Below are 27,444 nucleotides of genomic sequence, written 5' to 3'. Positions count from 1 at the left end.
CGGTCGCGCGGTACAACACAGAGATGAAGGAACAAAATGGGGAAAATAGGGGCGTTACCTTGGGGATGCCGACCTTGACGAAGCTTGACGGGGACCTCGACGACGCCGACCTTGACGGAACCCTAGACGAGTCGACGCCGGAGACACTGGCCAGCTGCTAATAAACATCAACGCGATGACATCAGCCAAATCCGATGCCATGAGGCGGATGAATAGGGAGGAGAGAGGCTCGACGGCTGCTTACGAGGCGGGTGGTCTCTTGCCGGAGAAGGATCCCGGGAGGAAGAAGCAGGTGAAGCAGCCGTCGCACGAGGGAGGAGAAGGGGATCCATGCATGAGGGAGGAAAGCTTCTCTGTGGAGGTAGGAACGAACGTGGCGTGTCACACGAGGGAGAAAGGGGGCAACGAAGAGGAAATAAAAGGGCCGACCCAAATCGAGTCGAGAGGTGTGCGGTGCCTCGACAGTTTGACGCAAAATGCATCAGATAGGGAATTCCGGTCAAACCAACGAGCGGAGGCAGCGAGGCACATTTTTTTGGCGAAAACTACACACCCATATTTTTATTTTCTTGCTTTGACTTTTTCTATGTTTTATGATTTTGTGCTCCTACTCTACTAGCAAAAGGGCTCATGCGTTGCAACGAAGACATACATCTCTCTCCTCCATCCCTCCCTCCCCCGGGTCTTCAATGTAACCATGTTTATGCTCTCAATTTTCTTGAGCTAGGCATACTGTTGGAGCTCGATGCTCCTCCTTGACTGTTCTCGTTGTATTCAAGAGTTTAACTATTTTGGTGCACTACTTAATATACCTAGTCAATTACCCATGCATTGTTGTAGAACGACAAATAGATATCGAGTTTAGATATGGTTCAAATTATTATTTTAGAAGAACGAAAATGTCTGGTTCCTGGCTTAATAACAAATCTTGGGGTTTGTATTCTCCTTGAGGGTGTCGTTGTGGTCGTACACTTCATCGACACCCGCACAGGCAATGTCATCTTCCACGCGCAACAGGGTCGAGTCCGGTAGGTCACCGCAGTGGTCACTTGTACTCGCCATGAGAGATAGATTTCTTTTCCGCGCACTTGTGCTTGTAATAATTTACAAACCATCACTAATCCTACATCAGAGTTGAGTTTTTTTTTCAAAACGGAGGCAAAAGGATTGCCTCATCGATTAACTAAAAGAAGAGAATTGCCCAGTTAATTTCGGAAAACAGGGCGAAAACCGATACAAACACTACAAAAGTGACACTCCAGAAGCGACTCATTCTCACGACCACGTAGACGGTCCGCCTTATGCTCCCAACACACAACAACCACAACCATCAACTCTACGACTCAAAAGACCAAAGTCACGTGGACAACACGAAACACTGAGCACTAACCATCATGAAATTGCAGCTGCCTTCCTTTTAGCATCATCAACCAAAGAAACCTCCAACTGCTCACTTGACAGAGGCGGAACTTGTCCTTCAATCGAGGCTGCCTCCACGGAGTTGAGTTTTGATGAGTAGTGGATCCCTATCTACATTTTGGGTATAGTCATTGCAAACAAACACTTTGGTTATCATCATCTGGATCTCGCATGGTTCATAAACATGATGGTAGTCTTCCGGAGATAAAATATGAGATGTATGTGGTGTTTTTATTACGTTATGTTTGATCTACATTTGGATAATCGAGAAATAAGGATGCGGAGGATCCTCCCGCTTCCTCAGCGATTTGGACTTCCTGACCGTTGGATCTGGCGGCTTGATGCGATCTGGGCCGTTGGATCTAGCCCTGGAATGACCGCGTCCGTCGGATAAAAAAAGTTACTGTTGCAACGAACAGTTTCACCTCGACCGTGCCACCGCGCGTAATTCCAGTGCCCCACGAGGGCATTTTCGTCATTTCGCGTCCTGCGGTATAAAAGGGGCCGCTCCTGTGGAGAGGAAACCTAGCCGTCGCTCCTCCCGCACAGCCGCACTCGCGCCGTCCCCTTCCTCTTCCTCCCGCCTCGCCTCTCTCTCCTTCCAAACCCTAGGCCCGAGCCCGCCGCCGCTGCTCTGCCCGAGCCCGCCGCCGCTGCTTCCTCCTTACCCGCTGGCGCCCGGCCTCCTCCCCTCACGTCCTCCTCCTTCTACCCCCTCCCGCCCCGGCCCCGGCTCCCGCGGGAGGGAAGCAGGAATGGCGAGGCGAGGCAAAGGCGGCGTAGGGGACACGGCGTGGCGCAGGTGGGTCGGCGCGGCCGCGGCTTCTCTTCTTATCTCCCGGGAGTGGGCCGCAGCCATGGAGAGCGGCCAGAGGAGCAAGGACGGCCAACCCCTGCCACCTATCCAGCACGTGTTGGGGATTGCGGGCAACGATTGAATCTGCAGGTACGAGTCTCTTTTTTGCCGTTCTTGCTCGTTGGCCGCTGCTCATCAATGAAATTGATTCGTTTTTCTGCAGACTGGTTCGCTCAAGGATGACGAGGAGATGGCCGGCTTCAGGGTGCAGCAGAAGGAGGAGGGGCACGCAGTGCCGGCCGGGCTGATGCGGAGGGGGCTGCAAGCTCGACGTGAGAGCAGCGGCAGGGACAAGCTCAGCAGGCTCTTCTACTGCGCCTGCTAGACCTCGAGGTCCATCTGCCCCTCCCCCCCTCTCCCTCCCTAGCGATTTGGTTTGGTGTTCATGGTGTTCCGCCCAACAAATCACCAAAAGAAATTATATACATATACAACACATTTTTAGTAGCGACAGATTATTCCTAGGATCATGTAAAAAAATTTATTGCTAGGGTCAGCGGTGGGTTCGGCGGCCGCGGTCGGTGCTGCCGTCCTCTCCAGTGAGCTCCTTTGACCAGTGCCATGAGAGCAATTGCGCCGGTGCCTCTCGTGGACAGCGCGTGCATCAGCAACCTTCTAAAGTCCTTCACAAATCGCATCGCATCGCCGGCCCGAGTGACGGCCATCCGGCTGTTCCCCTTTGCGGTGTGCTACGCCGTGTCCGCTGAAGCTGCAATATCTTCGGACGCCCGTGTTGTTGAGCGGAGGTTCCTCATCCAGTAGCAGCATCCGCGACTCTTATCCATATACCAAATATAGTAGTATCTATGCACATTTTCCCCTTTACCCTGCATTTCTACGAGCAGGTGCATATCCCCCCATTGCCTTACCATCTCCTCTATTTGATTCCAGTCAAAAATTGATTCATGGTCGCTCACACATGATAGTGCTAGATGGAATTCCCTATGGATTGCCAATGCAGATTACTATGATCCACTGTAATTTTAGTGGTCGTTGGTTTCCGTACAAAATTGGTTTATTGCACGCAAGATTTCAGACTTAAGCACAAGTCAATGAATCATGTACAGCCTCATGCGGCTGCTTCTACTTCGGGTAATTTGCCCAAGCAAGGTTAATCTATAAAGCTATGCTTTTCCTCAAAAAAAAGAATTGGATTGTCAGGATTACACCAAACAGTTACTCTTGATTAATAGAGATAATGACTTTACTAAGACAAATGTACGTGCACATTTATTAAAAACAATCTTAAACAATGATGTTCATATTAAGTAGAAATCTGGTGCTCGTGTCTATCGTACTACATCCTAAATGATTGGATATCCGCTAATCAACGACTTCAAGTCCTTGATACACCAGACTTCTGAATGTCTTTTTTTCAGCGATTCTTTATCAACACAACTACTCCTTGTCCTAAGCCTTGAATCATTGTGCTCCTGGTTACCTTACTTTTCCAATTCATCCTCATGCTGAATGTTTACTGATTTGTTATCAACACCAGTGCATTTGCGAGTTATGACACAAAATGGTCGTAGAGTTAGCTCATGCATTAGTTAGTTACTTCACTAGCTGTGCATGGTGGGCGTGGCGTGAGCTTAAGATTAGTTGGTAGTGGAGATACTCTTGTAATGGCTATCTGCTATTGGCTTTCTTAACCATCATCCTATGCCTTCATGTTTGTTAGGGACTTATCTACTATGATACCATATACATGCTTATGGAAGGCACTCAACAGCATATTCTAGAAAAAAATAGAGGTTTATTATCCAGGTATATTTATCTACTATTGTACTTGAGACCTGACATTCAAAAGGAAAATTTCAATATTAATAGCTGATAAAGAAACGCTCCACAGTTAGTCGATACACATGTACCAATCTGGAGTTAGTATACATGCTTGAGATATGGTCCTATTGTTAGTTTGGTTTGCTATTGAGTACATTGGTTATAATTAGAATTGCAATAGTTTCGTTATAGGATCTAAGGGACATTTAGAAGTTTGGCAAAAGACGTCATCTACTCATGAATAATCTCATCATCTGAAAATGGATTCAGAGTTAGGCCACTTACACATCATGGTAAACCTCCTGGTTCCCATTTTGTCTGTATTTTTAAAGGGGTGCTAAAATCCTGGATGGTCATTGGATAGTGGATTAGCATCAGTGCTTAACTAAGTCCCTGGAAATTTGGATAAGCAGTTTTTCTTTGAAGTGTATATGGTTCTAGACTTTCTTTTTGTGGTAAAGGCAGAATCTTGGATGATCATTGGACAGTGGATTAGCGTTAGTGCTTAAATAAGTCCCGAGAAATCTGGATGAACAATTTTTCTTTAAATGTATATGGTTCTACTGGTAATCATTAATCTGTAACCTTGTGCTTGCTTGTGACCAGTAAGGTTGTGACGGGTTGTCATCCCATGGTTTTTCTGCAGCACCGTCACTGCCGTCCTTAACATACAGAAGAAGTTCGTTCCAAGCTTCAAGACTCTAGGGTCAATTCCATAGAAGGTAATTTCCTTTGATATTGGTATTGTTGACATTTGGTTTTTCCGGCTTCTGGTTGCCGTTATACTTTGTTTATCATGCTTTTGTTTGTATTTAAATTTGCCTAAAGATATGTTCAAGTTCATACCTGCAGTTCAATAGCTATTGCCTGAAATCTGCTTTCTACCTGTGCTTTTTAAGTATATATGCCTATACAGTGTCCTCTATTGCTTTCTTAAATTCTGGAGTCTGCTATGTAATGATGGCATCGGCAGATTTTGTTGCAGGCAGTACTGAAAAGTAAATATATTGAACAGATCAAATTGCAAGATTAGTTAGCTTTCCTCCTTATTACATTTTCTCTTACATTTTCAATGCTTTGTCTACCATGCTTTCTCATGTCCCTGGTGCCTTTTTTGTTTGATATGAAGTAAATTTGCACACTGGATGGGGCGACCAGGTTGTGGCAACTTGGCGGCATGGCTAATGAATAAAGAAAATAGCAATAACTGATTGATTTTAGATCTCATGTGCCTGCAAATCTTCTGTTCTTGCCGTTTATGTGCTGGATCTGTTGTTGCATTCGTCGATCTGTTGTTGGTTCTTAATTTAGTCTGGTAAAGAGTAAGTTGCACTTTGTCGGTCCATTTGGGTTATGGATTTTTTTTATTATGATGGCGAGACACACCTATGGTGAGATTCTATTTCGATGATGATGTGCACTCTTCACACCTCGCTTTGAATTGGCACGAGAAGATCGTTCTAGATTGGAATCCATATAACTTTGAGAAGGTCAGCTTTGGACCTTATTTGATTGTTCATTTCCTCTGTTCCTCAGAATGACATATGATATTTACTGTCTACTCTGTACTATTGCAGGTCAATGTCTGTTGTCTTTCTCTCTCTGACTGCCTCCTCCCATTGACTTGGCATGCTGGTCACCGCCGTGTCTCCTGCTGGCTTGCCCCTCGCCCTCGTCGGGAGGGTTGTGTGGGCCGTCCTACATTTTAATCCACATAACTTTGAAAAGGTCAGCTTTGGTCCTTATTCGATTATTCATTTTTCTCTCATAATTCCATATGATATTTACTAACAAGGAATCATATGCTCGCAGGTCGCCACCATGCCGACTCTCTCTCTCTCTCTCTTTCTCTCTCTCTCTCTCCTCTCTCTCTCTCTCTCCTCTCTCTCTCTCTCTCTCTCTCTCTAACAGCCCCTCCCGTTGTCTTGGTTTGCTGGTTGCTGTTGTGTCTCCCGCCGGTTCGCCCGTTGCCATCACTGGAAGGGTTGTGTAGTCCGCCGCTCATGCCAGTACTCTGTAGTGACCAGTGAGGACCATGGCATCGAGATAGCCCAAAAGGAAACACCGCCGGCTATAGCACCGGTTGAGGCCACCCTGTCTGTCAGCCCACAACAGGTTTGCATGCTTTGCCCTTGCCTCCTACTTCTCTTGCCTTGCTGGTCCCTGTACTATGCCATGTCGCCGAACCAGTCGCCATGGGATGCTTAACGTCGTGTTGGATGATGCCACACATGATTTAGGGCGACGACCCTACCGCATAGGCCCAATAAGCAGACATTAATTATTATTTTTGGTTGTGCTATTTGTTAGCTTCATGCCTTCACCTTAATGTAGCGAAATAGTTAATTACTGATTTTGTGGGGTTCTTTTGTTGCCAGTTTCTTCATCTGACGAAGAATTTATGGTGGATGATATCACTCTGGGAGGAATTATCAGGCACACAACCAGCGAGCGGTGGCAGAAGCAACTTCTCCCTTGAACTACATGCCAGGTAAGATTCAGACCTTTAGAGGTGAAAAGAAGTATATGTGATATTGTTTTCTTCCCTTCCTCTGAAGCGCCTTACCTTGAACCGCGATCATTTTGCAATGAGAAAATATGTATTTTTCTTTATCTTCTTGATGATTGTTTCTCATACATTGAATTTAAGAGGAAACACAGACATAAAGCTACGTGGGAACACTTTATCCTAAGTAGATTTTGTTTTAGAGGAATGTATATGTTCTGGAATGGAGGGAATGAAAATATCAATTAGATGAAATTTGGAGATCAATAGAATGCATTTGCATTCATAAAGGCATAAGTAGACAGTGCAATTGGCGATCACTTCTTTGTCGATTACTTTACAATCCTCCATAATTGTAAATTAATTTGATCTGGGAGGGAGCCAAATATATAGCGTCTTGCTTTTGGTATAACTGACTGTCTCACTCTTCTATATTGCTATTGATCTAAACTTACTGTATTGGGTTGATCTATCATGTGCAACGCGCGTTTCCTATATTTTTATTTGTTCTGTGAGTAGGGGAGATCCTTACCAGCAAAATGTCTTTCCAGTATGCATTACCAAGTGACTACTACTTTTTATTTTAGTCCTTCCCTTGCCCTCCACCTTATGTTTTATTTTTAGGTTGATGATAAAGTGGGGACCTTAAAAACCTTTTACAACAGCTTAGTGCCCAGAAGATCCCTCTCTGATTTAGTTGAGTAGTATATAGTTGGTTGACAACCAGGTTTTCGGTTAGTGTTTTTAGTCGTGCATCATCCTTTTTCCTCCGTTCACACCACAATAAAAATAAGAAACAGTCTGTATTGATATACTTTTTCCTTAAGACAGGCCAACTTTATTCTAAGAGGCTCCAAAATCTGAAGAAAGATGTGGCTATGCAGGATGCCAAGCATCGCAAGACTAAGGTGGCTAACACAATGGAGCTGGAACATCGACCTTTTGTTTCGTATCGCCCAAGCCAGCATGTTTGCCCTTTTGATGTTCTTCTGAACAGGAAATGTATAACGTTTAGATTCCCGTTGTCGTCTTTGTAATGGAAGGTAGCACCTGGTGGCATGTTGCTATTTTCACTTTGCTTTGAACAAGACATTGATAGACTTTAGATATTGATTCTATCTCTCTATCGTAGAAAGTAATGTATGGTATTGTGTTTTATCTCTATTCAAATGAAAGCACCGAGCTTGATTCTGTCTTATAACCGGATGTTCATCTTCAGTTTCATTATGTTTTGCTTCTAACACAATTGGTTGGCTGCACATGCTATACCTGAGTTCCTACTGACAAATTGTTACACGCTTTGTCAAAATGTTGTGTCCGGCACCCTCGCGCCAAGGCGCGAACCCAATCTAGTTGGCGATGATTGGACGGAAAGGGGCAATCTTTGCAACAGCCATGTAGGTAGGGAGGCGCCAGGTGCTTGTTCTGCAGAGAAGCATGATGCCAGGTTTTACACATACTATTTTTAGTCTTATTAGGATTGGGTCAAAATTTAGAGTGCAACGATTTGGTGCCCAGCCTCATTTGCATCTGCATTGAAGAAACAATTCAAAACAAACAGTACAAAATTCAAAAAAAAAATTGAATGGTAGAAAGTTTTGTGCGTGAGGTACGCTTCAAATTTCATGTCATTTGGACATATGAGTAGCTCTTAGAAAAAAGAAAGACAAATCGAGGTCTGTAAAAAGTATACTGTTCATGTACAAATGGACTTTTTATATTGTTTTGTGATTTTTTTTCTTGCCTGGGTGCACATGAGCATGGGCCCAGAAATGAATATTTGAGTAATTCATCTTTACTGTTCCCTCGCTACCTTCTTTTTAGCATGCTGGGTATTCGCAGAAAATCACAGCATGCTGGGTATTGGCAGAAAATCAAGTTGTGAGGAGTTAATTATACAGAAGTACCACAAATAAGGTATTGAAAGCAGATTGGTACCAAATTTGGTAATTTTTACGTGTCAGTATCAATTTTGGGGCGAGACGTTGCAGAACAGACTAAGGCCCTGTTTGTTCTATAAGTCCTAGGACTTTTTTAAGTCCCAACTTATAAGTCATAAGTCCCTACCTGTTTGTTTACAGGGACTTATAAGTCCCGAGTCCCTACCTGTTTGTTTACAGGGACTTATAAATCCATGTTGCACCGCTGCAACGAACCGAGGCAGAACGAACCGAGGCAGGGCGGCGAACCGAGGCAGAACGAACCGAGGTGGAGTGGCGACGGGGCGAGAGGCGGGGCGACGACGGGGCGAGAGGCGAGGCGGCGACGGGGCAAGAGGCGGGGCGGCGACGAGGCGAGAGGCGGGGCGGCGACGGGGCGAGAGGCAGGGCGGCGACGGCGATTGGACCGAGAGGCAGGCGGCATGCGGGGAACGAGTCTGGAGCGACGCGGGGTAGGTCCGGCCCGGGATAAGTCCCAATAAGCTCCTCCCTAAGAGTCTTATTTGATAAGTCCCAAATCATCACAATAAGTCCCAGTAAGTCCCTTGTGTTTGGTTTAGGTGGGACTTATAGGGACTTTTTTAAGTCCCTAAACCAGGGACTTATAGGAACTTTTTTAAGTCCGTAAACCAATAAGTCCCTGGAAACAAACACCCTCTAAACGATGTATAAACATCGTATTGACGGGGAAAATGACAGCGGGGCCGGCCTGTCAAGGGCTGAGGTGGCACCTTCTTTCACATAAAAACCCCTTGTTTTATATTTAATCACCTAAAGGGCCTTGTTTGCAGGAAAAACCGAAAACCAGAAAAAATATTATGGGCGCCCGCGAGGTTTCGAAATCACGACGCACTACCGAGGGAAAGAGGCGCTGAGCACTACGCTACACCACTGCTGTCGAAAAAGTTGATGCTTAAACCTTTTTATACTATATACTATAGAAACCATTTTTGTTGCTGGACATTCGTTTTTTATTGCGTTTTTTGTTTGGTATTTCTTATATCTTTTAAGACATGTCCTGGCCTTCTTCCGGTTTTCCCTTTTTAAATTGTTGCGCATCTCTTTTATATATAGGTTTTAATAAATGGTGTACACTATTTCAATACTTTCGACACTTTTAAAATTTACACCGAACTTTTTACTATGCGGCATTTTTTCAGATATTGTATATTAAAAAAATGCAATGTATATAACAAAATTGTTCATCGCATATTATACAATAGTATTCAGTGTGTATTTATACAATAGTATTATGAACACCTTTTTCTTGCGGGTGGTTATGAACACCTTTTTTTAGTTTTAGATGAACATTTCTAAAACATGAACACCTTTTTATACTGAACCATAATATATGAACACCTTTTTTTTATCGTATGTTATACAATAGTATTCAGTGTGTATTTACAATAATATTCAGTGTGTATTTTCAAAAAATATCGCGTAATATAAAAGTTCGATATATAAAAAATCTTCACCATCTATTTAAAAAATGTTCATCTAAAACTAAAAAAATGTGTTCATATATTATAGTTCAGTATAAATACACACTGAAAAGTTCGGTGTAAATTTTAAAAATGTCGAAAGTATTGAAATAATGTACGCCATTTATTACAAAACCTATATATAAAAGAGATGCGCAAAAGTTTAAAAAAGGAAAATCGGAAGAAAGCCAGGACGTGTCATAACAGAAATACGAAACAAAAAAAAACACATTAAAAAAACGAAACAGTTGTCCAGCAACAGAAATGGTTTCTAATATATAATATAAAAAGGTTTAAGTATTTACTATATCAGACGGAGTCATGTAGCGTAGTGGTCAACGCGTCTTTTCCGCGGCCAGTGCGTCGCGGGTTCGAATCCTCGCTGGCGCGACTAAATGATTTTTTTTTTCTGGTTTTGAGTTTCGGCGCCCTTTGTGTGATTAAATATAAACTGGGGGGGGGGGGGGGGGGGGGGGTTTGTGAAAGAAGATGCCATGTCAGCGGGCCCTGCTGTCAGTTTCCCTGTCAATACGTGTTTATATCTCGTTTAGCCCATTCTGCAACGCCTCGCCCCAAAATCGATATGGACATGTAAAAATTACTAAACTTCGTATCAATCTGCTTCTAATGCCTCAATTATGGTACTTCTGTGCAATTAACTCAGTTGTGAGTTATGCTACGGAATGAGCTACCACGGAACATAAGCGGGTCGAGGGTTTTCCTCCTGTAGCGAGAAACCTAGCCGCCGCCACAGGAGAGCCGCTCCTTCCGGCACCGTTTTCCGGTGGCTCTCCTCCGCCGACGACCTTTTGGTCGTCAGTAGTGAGGGGGGTCGCCGGATACCGCGTGTGTGGATCGTTTATAGCTTTAGGTTTTAGGGCCCAAGAAGCTTAGGGTTTTGGATCGTTCGACGTCTTGGCTTCGGCGGCAGCGACGACGATGCTGAATAAAGAAGCTTCGGATTCTTCTTCGGCGAGGCGATCATCTCTATGGTCGGTGAAGGATCTGGGAACCAGTCTGTTCAAGCGAGGATGTCATGGCGGCGACGGCATCCTTGTGGTAGACATGTGTCCTCGGGCTCCGCCGTTGCGACGGCGTCCGCTCCAACGTCGGCGCGGAGCTTGGGAGGTAGTCGAGGAGCGGATGCAGATTGTGGTCTGCATCAACGACATCTGGAAGACGGAACGTGTGCTGGGCTCGTGGTTTTTTTGCTGGTTTTGAGTTTCGGCCGCAAACGAGGCCCTTTGTGTGATTAAATATAAACTGGGGGGGGGTTGTGTGAAAGAAGATGCCACGTCCGTGGGCCCCACTGTCAGTTTCCCTGTCAATACGTGTTTATATCTCGTTTAGCCCATTCTGCAACGCCTCGCCCCAAAATCGATACGGACATGTAAAAATTACTAAACTTGGTATCAATCTGCTTCTAATGCCTCAATTGTGGTACTTCTATGCAATTAACTCAGTTGTGAGCTATGCTACAGAATGAGCTACCACGGAACATAAGCGGGTCGAGGGTTTTCCTCCTGTAGCGAGAAACCTAGCCGCCGCCACAGGAGAGCCGCTCCTTCCGGCACCGTTTTCCGGCGGCTCTCCTCCGCCGGCGACCTTTTGGTCGTCAGTGGTGAGGGGGGTCGCCGGATACCGCATGTGTGGATCGTTTATAACTTTAGGTTTTAGGGCCCAAGAAGCTTAGGGTTTTGGATCGTTCGACGTCTTGGCTTCGGCGGCGGCGACGACGATGCTGAATAAAGAAGCTCCAGATTCTTCTTCGGCGAGGCGATCATCTCTATGGTCGGTGAAGGATCTGGGAACCGGTCTGTTCAAGCGGGGATGTCATGGCGGCGGCGGCATCCTTGTGGTGGACATGTGTCCTCGGGCTCCGCCGTTGCGACGTCGTCCGCTCCAACGTCGGCACGGAGCTTGGGAGGTAGTCGAGGAGCGGATGCAGATTGTGGTCTGCATCAACGACATCTGAAAGACGAAACATGTGCTGGGCTCGTGGTTCATGGATGGCAGTGGCTGCTATGGTGCTGCCGGAGGCAGGTGACGGGCGTTGGTGTCAAGCTCAAAGACGTTCTGCTATGCTACCACGGAACATAAGCGGGTCGAGGGTTTTCCTCCTGTAGCGAGAAACCTAGCCGCCGCCACGGGAGAGCCGCTCCTTCCGGCACCGTTTTCCGGCGGCTCTCCTCCGCCGGCGACCTTTTGGTCGTTAGTGGTGAGGAGGGTCGCCGGATACCGCGTGTGTGGATCATTTATAGCTTTAGGATTTAGGGCCCAAGAAGCTTAGGGTTTTGGATCGTTCGACGTCTTGGCTTCGGCGGTGGCGACGACGATGCTGAATAAAGAAGCTCCGGATTCTTCTCCGGCGAGGCGATCATCTCTATGGTCGGTGAAGGATCTGGGAACCAGTCTGTTCAAGCGGGGATGTCATGGCGGCGGCGGCATCCTTGTGGTGGACATGTGTCCTCGGGCTCCGCCGTTGCGACGGCGTCCGCTCCAACGTCGGCGCGGAGCTTGGGAGGTAGTCGAGGAGCGGATGCAGATTGTGGTCTGCATCAACGACATCTGGAAGACGGAACGTGTGCTGGGCTCGTGGTTCGTGGATGGCACTGGCTGCTATGGTGCTGCCGGAGGCAGGTGACGGAGGTTGGTGTCAAGCTCAAAGACATTCTGCTATCTTTTCAGTTTTGTCATGTCGGTCTTTATGTGACTTGTATTTTAATCTTTATGATATGAACGAGACACATATTACCATGAAAAAAAAAGTATGCTAAGGAACTTATGTGAAGTTCAGTTTTGATTTTTTTAGTTTTTTTTGACGAACTAATTCTTTAGTTCTACCGTAGTTGTTTGTTTAGAAAAAATCGGGGGAGTTGTTCGTTAATTTACCTGGACGTGATTTGTCTTGGCATTGATATGCGAAGGCACGTGAATAGTTTGGGCGTGTTTGGAACTCAGAAGAACAAACACGAGGTTTGTCTGGAATTTGACACGCATAAGTTGCGTACGGCATAGTTACTGGTGCTCCACAGTGTTGAAGGTGAACGCCTCTTATTAGACCAGGCCTAATTTCCAAAGGAAATGGTGCAATGAAGATAGGATACATATCTAAACGACGAATCCATTAGCTAAGAGTACTCGTTGTAAAGATCATTTTTATTGGTTGCAATAAGTGGCGCGCTGCATGTGCGCCACTTGTCGCAACCTGATAGTTTTCCCTTTTTTCTCAAATTCGTTTATTTAAAACGTTTTATCCCTTAAACCGTGCGTCCAAATCTCGAACAGTTTTCATCGTTGGATTCCTCGCGTCGAGATCTTCAAAACTAGATCGCATGTTGATAGGTTTTGACGAACTTTTTATCACGAAAAATCCGAACCGGGAGCACGGGGTTTTTCCCTTTCCGAAAGAGGCACACCCGTGCCTTTCACCGAAGCAAAATTGTGCCTCTCGCGGAAGAAAAAATAGAGAAAAAACATTTTTTTCCGTTTCTGAGAGGCACGGCCGTGCCTCTGTCGAAAGCACAATTATGCCTCGCGCGGAAGTAAAATCGTGTCGTGAAAGAAAAAAAAACAAAAAACATGTTTTTTTTTGTTTCCGAGAGGCACGGCCGTGCCTCTCGCGGAAGCAAAACCGTGCATCTCTCAGAATGAAAAAAAAAAAAAACAGAAAACGTGTTTTTTTCCGTTTTCGAGAGGCACGACCATGCCTCTCGCGAAAGCACAACCGTTCCTCTCTCGAAAGCAAAACCGTGCCTCTCGCGTAAGGAAAAAAACGTGGTTTTTCGTTTTCGAGAGTCACGACCGTGACTCTTGCTAAAAAATGCGTTTTTTTGCGCAAAAAAAATCGATTTTTTTGTTCCAAAAGTTAAGGAAGACCTGTGGAAAACCGAAACGTCAAAAAAACCCGGAAAAAAACTGTTTAAAAAGCCGAAAACGCGTGCGAAAAAATAAAATAAAAAATCTGAAAGGAGCACCAAGAACGTGACACATGGCGGACGGCCGAGAATGCGCCAAGTGGCGTTGATCGTTGCGAGCCTTCCGAAGGAGCGCTCGTTAACTAGTTGCTTTCTTCAAATGAAGTGTTGAACTTTGCGATTTCCTATTTCACGCGTGTCGGGTAAAACTGCCGGCCCTTCGCATAGGCGACCGACCGAGCGATGCTATGGGCCGGCCCAGTATTGTGTAGCCAGTGCACGTACAGCCATACCCGGTTTTGCAAAACTTCTAGAAGGTTCCTTGAACCATTTTTTTTCTTATACTGTTTTTTCTTTTTTCGTTTTATCTTTTAACTTTTTATGCTTTTCTGTTCTTTTTTCTTCTTTCTGTTTCTTTCTCCTTTTTCTCTTTCTTTTTCTTTTTCAGGTTTATTTTTCTTTTAGAAAAATGTTCACTTACTCAAAAATCTTTTGGAGATTACAAAAAATATTTATATTTTCAAATTTTGTTTATAACTCAAAAAATGATCTCATTTTTTTGGGGATTTACAAAAATTGTTCAGAATGTTTTGGTTCAAAATTTTCACATTTTTCAGAAATAAATTTAAAAAATGTCCCCGTTTTTTAAAATGATCATGTTTCGACTGATTTCAGGAGGAACCGGGACATAACACCAACTGGGACCAAAAGGCATCCATGCGTCAGCAGCTGTCAGGAGCTGGGGTTTTTATATTTTTTTGAAAGGGGGGGGGGGGGGGGGTGGAGGGTTAATTCAGGGGTTTCATATTGTGTTAGCTAGCTAATAGAGAGAAGTGTCCTCTCTTTCTCCATTCTTGGTCAACGCTAGCTACTATACATATAGAGAGAACTCGACATGCTAGCTAGTAAGTAAATGAAGGAACCATTAATTACACAAGATCGTCATGAATATATACACAGAGGAGTGACCTCTCTTTTTCTCCTAGAGATTGGTCGAACAACAAGTTTTTGTATATCTATCCGATGCTACTAGCTACATATATACAATATAAGATCTCTTACAATCCCTAACATCTAAAGTCTAGATCAATTTCCACATGGTATTCTCCGTTTTTATGTATGACGTGGTCAAGAAAGAATCCCGTCAATTCCTCTTGAATTGCTTGTATGCGATCCTGCATCTGCCAGATCTAATTTAAAGAAGGGGGTTAATACATATATATGAATGAAACTCAACACAAATGATGGTAATAAAATAAAATAGTGAATATTATTGTTTACGTACTTGATATTGTTTTTCAGAGTAGCCCCGCTGAGAGGTCGCGCTGTAGATGAACTCGCAAACGTAGTATCCACAAAAATTATTCCCGTCTTCCTGCCACAAGCACTTTACGAGAAATAGAGTTCAATCAAACTGATAATCAAGCATGATAAATGGTATTGATGAGACTAGATAGTACTTAATTTCGGGTGTGTAAATCCCAGCTCCCTCGGCAGTCCTGGAACAATTCCGGTGAACTCTTTCCAAACCCTGCCAAACAAAGAAAATAATTACTTGATATCAGGAAATGAACAAAGTTGCTGATATGGTGCGATAATGATCGATTGAACTTACTTCTGGAGCATTTCAGTCATGTCCGCATAGTCCTGGGGATCTTTTCGTCTTGATTCTAAGACAGTTACTACTCCCCGGTCAAACTTAATCTCTAGCAGAATAAAATGGAAGTTGCGCATGCATGCATAACTCATCAATTACATTACTATAACCTCGAGTAAGGGAAACCAAATGTGCACAAGACAGTAACACTCACTTGAAGTTGTAAGGAAAGAGTATTTTCTCTTTACTTTGATATTTAAGCAACGATTGTAGCAAGTTGTCCTTAGTGTCTGTGACTCTGTTTTTAACCGACCATTCATTTATGGTATTTGGGTTAATGAACCCAATGTCATAGATTTGTGCTTTTATGCATTCGACGATCTTCAATCTGCATAATATGGTGAGGATAATTATATATACATGCAATGAAAGAGCTGAGCTATATATAGAGACTTAATTACAGAAGTAATACTTATAGACAATAGCAAGTCACGAGTTATTTTTCGAGGGCCAATTGATTGTATAACTGGAATAATTCCACAAATTCAACAGGCAACAACTCAGTTCCAACGAGGACGTGCTCCACTTTAATTCTCAGCAACAAACTATCCTTCCCAGACTCGCTGCAGCTTTTCATGTACCATTCATGCAATCTTCGCATCATCGTTGTTAGAGGAGGATGATCAGGTTTGACGAGAGGCTTCCCGTACTGGTATCTGAAGTTTTCCACCTCCATTATTTCAAACTCTACATCATTGCTCAGGTAATCAGCAGGATTGGTACCGGGCAGTAGCCCCGGATGATTGGCGACGATATCATTAGACACCTTGAGCGGGGGGCACGATCGGTTTGCCTGTTCGCCGAGCTGGGGATTTTTTTCCCACTTCTTCGTTCTGCTAATCTTGCATCACTGGAAGTACTTCCCGACCGCCGCGCATCTTCATATGTCTTTTTAAGACAGTGGACATATTTGGAATCCGGCAAAGGCGGTGGTGGTCGCTTCAGGGCATCGATAGTGCGCTTCACTTTCACCGGATTACCGTCTCCTTCGGATGTGGAGGTTTCTTTGAAAAATGGTCCTTCACTTCGACAACACAGATGTCCTCATTTTCCTTGTCGATCCTCTCACATGGTAACTTTTCTAGAGCCTTGAGAGATGGACCGTCTTTGAATTGCTTCCCGCCTCTGCTTGTATTGCTAGCCGCCGGAGCGACGACGGCTCTCTTCCGCCGTTGCTGATGAGGCGGAGGAGGAGGCGGAGTGCTCCGACATGCCGAAGGAGGCGGAGTGCTCCGACTCGCCGGAGGAGGCGAAGTGCCCTCACGCGCCGGAGGAGGCGGAGTGCCCTGATCACTCGCCAGAGGAGGACGAGGAGGAGGCGGAGTGCTCTGACTCGCAGAAGGAGGTGGAGGAGGAGGAGCCGTCCAGTTTAGAAGCTTGATGTACTCCTTCCTCCATAGACATGTACCCCTCAAAGCATAAACCAGCTGATTCTCCCCTTCACCTGTAGGGTGGTCAAGCTCCAGCTCCTCAAACCCCTCCATTATTTCATCCTCCATCACAACGGCATAGCCATGTGGAATCGGACGATAGTGAAAAGTTCAGTCAGCTTGAGGAGGTGCAACAGAGCCAACAACCGCCTTCAAAGTCAGCTTCTGCCATTTCGTCATAAGCTCACAATGTTGAGCCTCCATGATAGTATCCACGGTGTAGCGAGGAGCCGTGAAATCAGGCTGAACGAGCTCCATGGAAGCCACGCTGCTTCTCCGCTGAGATGGTGGGGTAGCTTCTAGGGTAGCTTCGTGCCGCTGAGATGGTTGGCCGGCAGCTGCAAGTTCCTCTAGCTTCGCTATTCTTGCATTGAGCTTCTGCATTTCGCTCAGCTCCGCTTTCCTCTTTCTCTCTCGGCTTCTGTAACCGCCTGCGCTGGAAAACCCAACCACCCACGGAATGGAGCCTAGTGTGCCTCGTGTTCGTCCAGGGTGCTCAGGATTCCCGAGGGCCTCAGTCAGCTCGTCCTACTCTCTGTCGGGAATGAACGTCCCTTCCTGTGCTGCGCTGATATATTTCTGAAGCTTCTTGATGGGTATTGCAAGTTGCTCGTCCGTCCAACGACACTCCTCTATTTCTGGGTCCAAAGTTCCCCCAACCCTGAAGAACCAAGTCCTTGAACGGTCTGGCCAGTTCAATGTCGCTGGTTGGACCCCTTTAGCAAGCGAGTCTTGCTCAGCTTTGTCCCACAACGACCGAGCTTTGTAGTAGCCACCTGACCCCGTGTGATGGTGATACTTCTTATTTGCAACATTTTTCTTGTTTCTCTCTGACCTTTTCTTACCCTTCTCTGATGTCTTGTAGGCCACAAATGCGGGCCAGTGATCTCTTATCTTCTCATATCGGCCGTGAGTTCTAGAGTCTTCCCTTTGTCGACAAACTTTATGTTCAACTCTTTCTTCCAGTTCCTGAATAGATCCGCCATCTTCTTAAGAGCACACGCCTTGACCTTTGGCTCTATAACTGGCTTATTCGGATCCTCCTCTGGTGGTAGGGTGAAATTTGCCTTCAGCGAGGTCCAAAGATCATCTTTCTGTCTATCCTGGACATAAGAAACTTCAGGGTTGTCCTTACACTTATTCCATTGCTGGAGGCTGATCGAGATGCTATCCCTAGCAATAGCTGCGCACTGACCAACAAATGCGTCCTTGGTCCGCTTGGGTTCAATCGGTTGGCCATCGTCCATGATTTATGTGATTGTGAACCTTTCATCCTGGCGCAACCTTTTCTTCGGGCCTCGTCTCTTTACGGAAGTTTGGCTCGATCCGGAGGGCTATAAAAGAATAAAGAAGCGTTAATATATGTACATACCAAAACAATTAATGCATCAATTAGTCAGCACAGGCTTAATTAATATATGTACCTCGCCGGACTTTGCAATAGCTCCCTCCTCCGTTTGGTCACCGGAGCTATCATCATGGTCTCCTTCTTCCTCCGCCATTTGGTCACCGGAGCTGTCATCATCTCCTTCCTCCTCCATTCTTGGATTATCGGAGCCGTCATCCTCTCCTTCCTAACCGTCGGTGTCATTGAGAAACGACATGGGATCACCTCCGTTGCGGATTATATCCCCCAACAACTCTTCTTGTTCTAAGTCTCTGTCCATAGTTTCTGCAAGTATCACAACATGGCAATATACAAACATGAGAGATGGATCACAACAAGGAATCATATGCACAAACATATACCTAGCTAATGACAACAATGAACATAACAATTACGGGTAGGGGCGGGAGGGGGTAGATCGACAACACTCTTTCTTCGTCTATGGTTTGAGTGGCCACGAGAGTTGGTCGGACGAGCGGACCGCCTCTCTCATGCATGTCCGACGTCCCCCCTCATGCCAAAGTTATTGGGGTTATACTTTCGGAAGAGGACACTTTGCGGAAAATAATCGCTATGAACATAACAATTACGAGTAGGGGCGGGAGGGGTTAGATCGACAACTCTTCTAGGGTTTGGGTGGCCTCGACACCTCTTCTAGGGTTTGGGGTGGCCTCGACAATGCTTTTTCAGTCCCGGTTTGGGTGGACTCGAGAGTTGGTCGGGCGAGAGGGGGCTGATCGACGTTCCCACTCATGTCGAAGTTACCGGAGTTTTCTATGAACAAAAAAATTCCACATGACAACATCTCATCTCATCTCCACAAAATATCTCATACATCTCATCTCCACAAAACTTCACACTAACTCATTTTAACTCATTTAACTTGGTAAATATTCTATGAACAAAAAATATTCAAAAAAATACTACCTATCACATCTAAAAAAAGTTCTCTTCCATCTCATCTCATCTCCATGAAACATCTATCTATCACATCGAAAAAAACAGAGCACATTTCAAAATTTAAAACATCATGCATATTACATTTCATCCATCTATCTATTATTTTAAATAAACATAGCACATTTCCACATGACATCCCATACATCTCATCTCATCTAAAACAACAAAAATTTTTTACTCCAACTTCATGACAGTACCCACACTCCATTTCACCAAAAACCTTCTGATCCATAGTTCAACTTTTTCAAATTTCATCAAATGAAATTTGAACCAGATTCAAATTCCTTGCTGAAAACCTATTCTAAACCACTCCAAAAATTCTGAAATTTTGCCATCACCTTTGTTTTGCATCAGTACCTCACCACAATTTTTTTTAGAAATTTCGAAAATGCCCAAAGCCATCTAGCATTTCATCAAACACCTTCTATGCACTGTTCATCGATGTAAAACAATTCAGAAATTTCAGCAAACATCTTGCTGCTGCTCCACTCCTTCTCCTCTCCTTCACGGCATTGCTGCTACTCTTCAATGCGCCGAGGGCAGTGGCAACCATGGAGCAGTGGCAGAGCAAGCTAGGGGCTCGGGGCATGCGCGGAGATGGGGAGCAGGGGACTGTCGGTGTCAAAACCGGCGGATCTCGGGTAGGGGATCCCGAACTATGCTTCTAGGATCGATGGTAATAGGAGACGGGGGACACAATGGCCCTCTCTATGGAGGTAATACCCTACTTCCTACTTGATTGATCTTGATGAATATGAGTATTACAAGAGTTGATCTACCACGAGATCATAATGGCTAAACCCTAGAAGTTTAGCTTGTATGACTATGGTTATGAGTATATCGATCCGGACTAAGCCCTTCGGTTTATATAGACACCGGAGGGATCTAGGGTTACATCAAGTCAGTTATAGAGAAAGGAATCTTCATGTTCGGTCGCCAAGCGTGCCTTCCACGCCAAGGAGACTCCCGTCTGGACACGGGTGGAGTCTTCAGTCTTTGTATCTTCACAGCCCATCAGTCCGGCCCATGTATAACAGGTCGGACGCCCGAGGACCTCCTAGTCTAGGACTCCCTCAGTAGCCCCTGAACCAGGCTTCAATGATGAGGTGTCCGGCGCGCAGATTGCCTTCGGCATTGCAAGGCGGGTTCCCATCTCCAAAACGGTCTTCGAACGAAAAGAATATATCCGGACCTGTAACATAAGTACCGCGCGCAACCGCAGAGAGTATAATATTTCATGAGTCCAATCCGCTGACAACTTTTTTGTAATGTGACATCACATCTATCCGATCATTATTTTGAACCGTTTTGGTCTGTCGTTCCGTGTTTCGAGATGCGGTTTCCACTGGCACGTCTTGTCGAAGCAGAGATCGTGTCCCCTTATTGCGAGATTCTCATCAATATAGGCGTGGGTAATCTAGCCGTGCCGTTTGCATAACCCTTGGGAATAGGCGAGTTTTAAGGAGAGTGGGGAGGCGTTCGATATTCGCTGTCTTTATAAAGGGATAAGGATTCACCTTTTTTCTCCCACGCCTTGTCCTTCCTCCGCCCATCCATTCTCGAACTCCAGCGCCCAAGCTCTCGCTTTCTCCTTTTTTCTCCCATGCCTTCTCCTTCGTCATCAGCCTCCAGTTCGAACCGGATATAATTCGGCTGTGAGTCCCCCGCTAAGGATAGATTTTTAAATGAGTTTAGCACATCGCCCAAGGGCGAGTGCCGGAAGATGTCCACGGAGCTGAATTTGACGATGGATGACCGATCGAGCTTGATGCATGTGGACGCGTGTAATTTAGAATATGCAGCCGGAGACGATTTTGGGGCTCCGATGACACAGACTGCACTCGAGGTTGGGTCTGTGTTCGGCTCTGACGCCGCTAGGACTATGACATCCGAGGCAGGGTTGAGCTTCCCGTCGTCGGGCGGCATGATTTGCTCCGGATCTGAGGCCAGAGCAGTTACAGGTGCTATCTCCTGGGTGTGGTCTGATGATAGATTTACGTCATGTTCATCATGGTGGCGGAGAGCGGCTGCCGCGATCTCAAATCCGTCAAAGATCAAGTCTCCACGAATGTCTGCGACGTAATTCAAGCTCCCAAATCTGACCTGATGGCCAGGGGTGTAGCTTTCGATCTGCTCTAGATGGCCAAGCGAGTTGGCCCATAGTGCGAAGCCGCCGAATACGAAGATTTGTCCGGGGAGGAAGACTTCCCCTTGGACAGCATCATTGTAGATGATCGAAGGAGACGTCGAACCTCTTGATGATGGCACAGTGGAACTCTCAATGAAAGCACCAATGTCGGTGTCAAAACCGGCGGATCTTGGTAGGGGGTCCCGAACTGTGCATCTAGGATTGATGCTAACAGGAGACGGGGGACACAATGTTTACCCAGGTTCGGGCCCTCTCTATGGAGGTAATACCCTACTTCCTGCTTGATTGATCTTGATGAATATGAGTATTACAAGAGTTGATCTACCACGAGATCGTAATGGCTAAACCCTAGAAGGCTAGCTTGTATGACTATGGTTATGAGTATATCGATTCGGACTAAGCCCTTCGGTTTATATAGACACCGGAGGGATCTAGGGTTACATCAAGTCGATTATAGAGAAAGGAATCTTTATGTTCAGTCGCCAAGCTTGCCTTCCACGCCAAGGAGAGTCCCGTCCGGACACGGGTGGAGTCTTCGGTCTTTCTATCTTCATAGCCCATCAGTCCGGCCCATGTATAACAGGTTGGACGCCCGAGGACCCCCTAGTCCAGGACTCCCTCAGGGACCATGGGAAAGGGGGGCTCACTGGGGGCACGACAATGGCTGGAGGCCGGCGACGAGGCCAGCGGGCTCGGGGTGGCACGCGGCGATGGTGACACGGGGTCGACGAGGACGGCGCGCGGGCTCGGGGCGGCAAGGGGCGACGGGGACAAGGACAGCGGGCTCGGGGAGGTGACACGGACGGGGATTAGGACAACTAGCTCGGGGATGCTGGTGATGAGGACGGCGGGCTCGAGGAGGCGACGATGCGGTCCGGCAGCCTGGCGGCGTCGATGAGCGCTCGATGTTGTCTGGGCAACTAGAAGATGAGAACTGAGATTTTCTAAGTGCTATCTTATATACCCAGTGCATTAGTCCCGGTTCATGGCACCAACCGGGACCAATGCCCCTCTTTAGTCCCGGTTGGTGCCACCAACCGGGACCAAAGGTCTCTTTTTGTCAGCCCAAAGCGCGGGAAGCAGATACCTTTGGTCCCGGTTGGTGGCACGAACTGGGACCAAAGGGGGGTATTGGTCCCGATTTGTGCCACCATCCGGGACGAAAGGTTGGTGCTGCCCGGGGCCAAATGTTTAGTCCCACGTCGCTAGCTGAGAGAGCTCGAGAGTGGTTTATCAGTGCTGCTGTGCCAACCCTCTCGAGCTCCTCTCAACTACAGGCTTACGGGCTAATCTGACACTCCTTTGTGTGTGGCCTACTGGACCTGTTGCGGGCCTAAATCTTGGCCCAACAAGCTGATTGGGTTTCTAGTCGTATTCACGCCGTGGTGGCTGAGTAGGCGGCATTTTTTTTTAATTTTTTCTAGTTTTTTGTTTTGTTTTTTTGCTTTGTTTATCTTCTTTTGTTTCTACTTACAGGTTTTTAGTGGTTCTTTTTGCTTTTAGGTCACAAAAATTATGAACTTTCTGTTAGTGCCATTAGTTTTCAAATTTGAATAGTTTAAATTTGAATTCTTTGAAATTTCGGTGAATCACTACTTTGTGAATAACTTTACTATAAAAATAGATTTTTGAGTGATTCTTTTTCCTGCTATTGAATATTACTGTGTTTTATCATTATATTCAATTTGGTAATTTTTAGGTTATTTTAAATGTTTGTTTTAATCAAAAACAGATTTTCTTATTTTAGTTTGCTATTGAAGTTTCTAACAAAAAAATTCTTTATGAAAATTCTTTTTGCTATTAATGTTTTGAAAAAAAAATACTTTGATAATTTCTAGTTTGATATTAAATTTTAAAAAATACTAGAGGTTTATAAAAGCTTTTTAGTTGATTCCTTTTGCTATTAGAGTTTTATAAAAGTTTTTTAGTTGATTCTTTTAGCAATTGAAGAATATTATAGTTTTGTTTTAGTTGATCATTGCAGAATATTTTAATTCATTATTTTTAGTTCATTCTTTTTGCTATTAGAGTTTCATAAAAGTTTTCTAGTTCATTCTTTTTGCTATTAGTTCATTCTTTGAGCTAAATGACCCTGAAATTGAAAAGCACTTCAAATGAACTCTGAAAAGGTTGAAATTTGGCACGGTATCATCATTTCACCCACATAGCATGTTCTAAAAAGTTGAGAGGATAACAGCAAAAACTGGATGCACTTTTGTACAAAATGGACAATCTCTTTCGAAGTATCAGGGTTTCGGACAAAAACTCATCTGTTACAAAGGGGTTTTATTTTTTTGAACTTATTTGAACTCCAGACTTTTTGTGTGTTCAAAATGCACCATTCAAAGCCACATCATCAATTTTCAACCATTTTCGACTTCATTTGGTATTTTTCATGCATTTACTAATATTTTTAGTTAAATGACCCTGAAATTGAAAATCACTTCAAATGAACTCTTAAAAGGTTGAAAGTTGGCATGGTATCATCATTTCACCCACACAGCATGTTCTAAAAAGTTGAGAGGTTTACAGCAAAAAATGGATGCACTTCGTGTACAAAATGGACAATCTCTTTGGAAGTATCAGAGTTTGGGACGAAACTCATTTGTTATAAAGGGATTTCATTTTTTTGAACTTATTTGAACTCCAGACTTTTTGTGTGTTCAAAATGGACCATTCAAAGCCACATCATCAATTTTCAATCCTTTTTGACTTCATTTGGTATTTTCCATGCATTTACTGATTTTTTCTAGCTAAATGACCCTGAAATTGAAAAGCACTTCCAATGAACTCTGAAAAGGTTTAAAGTTGGCATGGTATCATAATTTCACCCACATAGCATGTTACAAAAAGTTGAGAGCGTTACGGCAAAAACTGGATGCACTTCGTGTACAAAATGGACAATCTCTTTCGAAGTATCAGTGTTTCGGACGAAAACTCATCTGTTACAAAGTGATTTCATTTTTTTGAACTTATTTGAACTCCAGACTTTTTGTGTGTTCAAAATGCACCATTCAAAGCCACATCATCAATTTTCAACCCCTTCTGACTTCATTTGGTATTTTTCATGCATTTACTGATTTTTTTAGCTAAATGACCCTAAAATTGAAAAGCACTACAAATGAACTCTGAAAAGGTTGAAAGTTGGCATGGTATATCATCATTTCACCCACATAGCATGTTTTAAAAAGTTAAGAGGGTTGCGGCAAAAGCTGGATGCACTTCGTGTACAAAATGGACAATCTCTTTCGAAGTATCAGGGTTTCATATGAAAACTCATCTGTTACAAAAGGCATTTCATTTCTTCACATGTAACTGCAGTGATAGTCTTCACTTTTTATTCGCTTGTGTCCTTTGCTTATTGCGCCGTAACCATGGATAATCTTCATCGTTTAACAGGGTGCTTAGGTCAGCTTTGACTTTGAAGAGAGGAATTTCATGAAATTTTTCATAATTTTCAGACATGTCTGTCTTGCCCTCCACTCCCACGATGTCTCTTTTTCCTGAAAGAACTATGTGGCTCTTTGGCTCATCGTATGATGTATTCGCTTCCTTATCTTTTTTTTCTCAGTTTGGTAGACATGTCCTTCACATAGAAAACCTGCGCCACATCATTGGCTAGGACGAATGGTTCGTCTGTGTACCCAAGATTGTTTAGTTCCATTATTGTCATTCTGTACTGTGGGTCTACCTGTACCCTGCCTCCAGACAGATTGACCCATTTGCACTGAAACAAAGGGACCTTAAAATCATGTCCATAGTCAAGTTCCCATATGTCCACTATGTAACCATAATATGTGTCCTTTCCCCTCTTGGTTGTTGCATCAAAGCGGACACCACTATTTTTGTTGGTGCTCTTTTTATCTTGGGCAACCGTGTAAAATGTATTCCCTTTTATCTCGTACCCTTTGTAAGTCAATACAGTCGAAGATGGTCCCCTGGCCAACGAGTACAACTCATCACCCATGAGACATGTTTGCAACCAACTGCCGAAAGTCCTGATGTGTTCACATGTAATGCAGTCGTCACACTGCTCCGGGTGTTGGAGCGCAGAATATTCTTGTGTTCATTAATATACAAATTACCCTGGTCGTCCTACTTTTTCAGAATTTTTGGAGTTACAGAAGATTTCGAAAGTTCCAGATTACTACAGACTGTTTTGTTTTGACAGATTCTGTTTTCTTTGTGTCGTGCGCTTATTTTGATGGCTCTATGGTTTTCTTTTAGGATTTTTTGCCATAGAAAAGTTGGAATACAGTAGATATAATACAAAAACAAAATATGAATAGGTTTGATACAACACTTATAGTAGTGGTTTGCTTTCTTTTACTAACAGATCTCATGAAGGTTTTGTTGAATTTAGTGTGATTGAAGTTTTCATGTTTTGGGTTATCTTACGATGGATGAAAGAAGGATAGAAGAGTCTAAGCTTGGGGATGCCCCGGCATCCCATGCTATTATCCAAGAATGAGCAACCAACTAAGCTTGGGGATGCCCCCGAGTGGCATCCCTGCTTTCTTCTAACGTCCATCGGTATTTTACTCGAGGCTATATTTTTATTCGTCACATGGTATGTGTTTTGCTTGAAGCATCTTGTATGATATGTGTCTTTGCTTGTTTTATTTTGTGTTTTAAGTTATCAATCCTTGCTGGACACACCTATTTGAGAGAGCCAAAATTATGTCATGACTTGTTAGAATTGCTCTCTATGCTTCACTTAAATCTTTTATGAGCTAGGACTTGCTCTAGTGCTTCACTTATATCTTTTTGAGCACGGTGTGCTTAGTATCTTTGAAGAAATTCTCTCTTGCTTCACTTAAATTATTTTGAGAGAAAGAAATTTGTTATGCTCATGATCTTCACTTATATTTGTTTGAGCTGATGAAAAGCAACACATGAAAATTAGTCCCAAAGTGATAGATATCCAAGAAGGATAAAATAAATAAAAATGTATGAAGATCATTGGACAAAATAAACTTGATTCCTTGTAATAGTTTTGAGATATGATGATGTGATATGTGAGTTATGTTGATGAGTAATTGTGCTCTAGTAAGAATATTGGTGTTAAGGTTTGTGATTCCCTATGCATGCACGAAAGTCAATAATCAGGCAATGAAAATTATATCCTACTTGTGGTGCATTATTCGGTGTTACTTATGCTTAATGTTTGCTTTAAGAAATTATTCGTTTCTTGGTTGGTTGCTTCTCAATCTTTTTGCTAGCCTTCATTTTGCACCAAGTATGATCTCTACTTGTGCATCCAAAATCCTTTAAACCAGTTTTTGCCACATGAGTCCACTATATCTACCTATATGCGGTATTCTTTTGCCGTTCTAAGCAAATTTGCATGTGCCATCTCTAATTTTCAAAATAAACTTCTCTTTTGTGTGTTTGTTTCGCTCGCGGAACGATAACGGGTGGCTAATATTTTCCATGTTGGATGTGTTATTCTCATGATGAGTGTTTATTCACTCGTCATTGCACAGGAGTAAGGCAAAGGTTTTAGGGATTCCCAGTCCCGAAATGCAAAAATGAATTTACTTTATGTTGTCAAATAATAAATTCCTTGGAAAGTGTTGGTATGGAAGGCAACCGTGGATTCGGCTAGCCATGGAAAGTGAATGTATGGTGGAAAAAGGAACAAACTTTATTTTATGTTTGGGAACCGCCTATGGCATATCTAGGATGGAAAGTGTTCGGAACTCTGCGTCGTTTTCGTTGGTGGGATGGATACACCTCCCAAAATGTTTTTATCTCTATATTTTTCGCTTTGAGCTCTGGCACCTCTACAAATCCCTACTTCCCTCTGCAAAGGGCCTTTCTTTTACATTATGCAATTTTCACTTTTGAATTTGAGTCTCCATCTTCTCTTACTAAAGCACCAACTAGGAGGCAATATGATCGTGAGAAAGTATTGGGTGTAGCTAATATGCGAGTGTGTTTCATGAATGGATCAATGT

General features: G+C 44.2%; 1 long non-coding RNA gene across 8 annotated transcripts; it reads left to right on the top strand.

The window, feature by feature from the left end:
- The first annotated feature begins 1,946 nt into the window (after positions 1 to 1,946).
- Positions 1,947 to 7,759, top strand: LOC123090891 (uncharacterized). 8 transcript variants are annotated; one of them, XR_006442644.1, is made up of 8 exons: positions 1,960 to 2,365; positions 2,439 to 2,608; positions 3,957 to 4,042; positions 4,704 to 5,547; positions 5,635 to 5,785; positions 5,870 to 6,172; positions 6,436 to 6,548; positions 7,395 to 7,759. It is a non-coding gene; the product is annotated as an uncharacterized lncRNA (long non-coding RNA). The 8 variants fall into 8 exon arrangements; XR_006442646.1 differs by having other exon boundaries at positions 4,664 to 5,547; XR_006442647.1 differs by lacking the exon at positions 3,957 to 4,042 and having other exon boundaries at positions 1,947 to 2,365.
- Positions 7,760 to 27,444: the final 19,685 nt, after the last annotated feature.

Source organism: Triticum aestivum, chromosome 4B (assembly GCF_018294505.1).
Source record: "Triticum aestivum cultivar Chinese Spring chromosome 4B, IWGSC CS RefSeq v2.1, whole genome shotgun sequence".
NCBI lineage: Eukaryota > Viridiplantae > Streptophyta > Magnoliopsida > Poales > Poaceae > Triticum > Triticum aestivum.
This window is presented reverse-complemented; position numbering and strand designations above follow the sequence as displayed.